We start from the raw sequence: 1,136 nt of genomic DNA on the forward strand, positions 1-1,136 counted from the left end.
AAAAAAAAAATTATAAGATCTTGCTTGTTTTAATTTTAGCGTAATTAAGATAATTGGTTATTCAAGTTAATAATGGTTATTCTTCATAATTATGTTTGGATGGCAATCTTGTACACCAAATTGAGAACGCAAAAAAAGTTGTATGGTTGGCAAGGGGAGACAATTTCATCAGCATAACACACGTACTGTAAGATATTATGACAGACTTTTTATCGGCAAACGTTATCATTGTCATTTTCCAATCATTTCAGATTGTCAAAAGTGATAAAAGCCAATATTATGGTATTGATTCGAGTCGTATTGTTCAAGATTCAAGAAGTTTATTTATATTCATAACAATAGGAATACAACCAAATCGAAATATACTGCAGTGCACAATCCCTCAACAAGACACTTTATATAGTATATCATACAAAATTATTCAGAAAACGTTCTCACATGGTCGTACGCAAAATTTTATTGCTGGGGGCAGGACGCATAATCCTTTTCGAAAAAAATGTAAGTTTTCACAATTTTGGGGGGCGAATGCCCCCGCTGCGTACTGCCATGTGATCGGACAAAGTAAAGCGTGTGTATGGAAAAGGGGCCCATTAAAAAGCAAAGCTATTATGGTTCCCTCAAATAAGTGTGAACGGATAATTATAATGCATCATAAGACAAAAACGGCAGAGTGTATGATAGTCATATTTAGACATTTCCCCTTTCCTTATTATTCTTTATATGAAATATACATAATTATTGTAATAACACATCGTTGTGAAGCTCTAACTCACAAATAGACGACGGCCTATACACGTTTTGTTTGTCAAATATTTATTATATTTAAATCTTTTGCAAAAATGGATCATATGAGAAAATCCTACAATCATGGAATATCCATTATTGTTTTTATTGGAATTAAAACAAAGGACTTTGAAATTATTGTATTTGTCTGAATATTTAGACAACAAATTTTAAGAGATTAACAAACTTGAACCAACTTAAAAGTTCAATTGAAACGTCACCTACTTTACAAAGTCTTAGACACACTCCTAAATCTATGTTATCGGCAGATGAGTTGTAAATTACTGGTGGTAAATATATGCATATCAACTTTTTAATAGAAATTACTACATACCTCATTTTTAGACACGGTT

This window comes from Lytechinus pictus, chromosome 16 (assembly GCF_037042905.1).
Source record: "Lytechinus pictus isolate F3 Inbred chromosome 16, Lp3.0, whole genome shotgun sequence".
Taxonomy (NCBI): domain Eukaryota; kingdom Metazoa; phylum Echinodermata; class Echinoidea; order Temnopleuroida; family Toxopneustidae; genus Lytechinus; species Lytechinus pictus.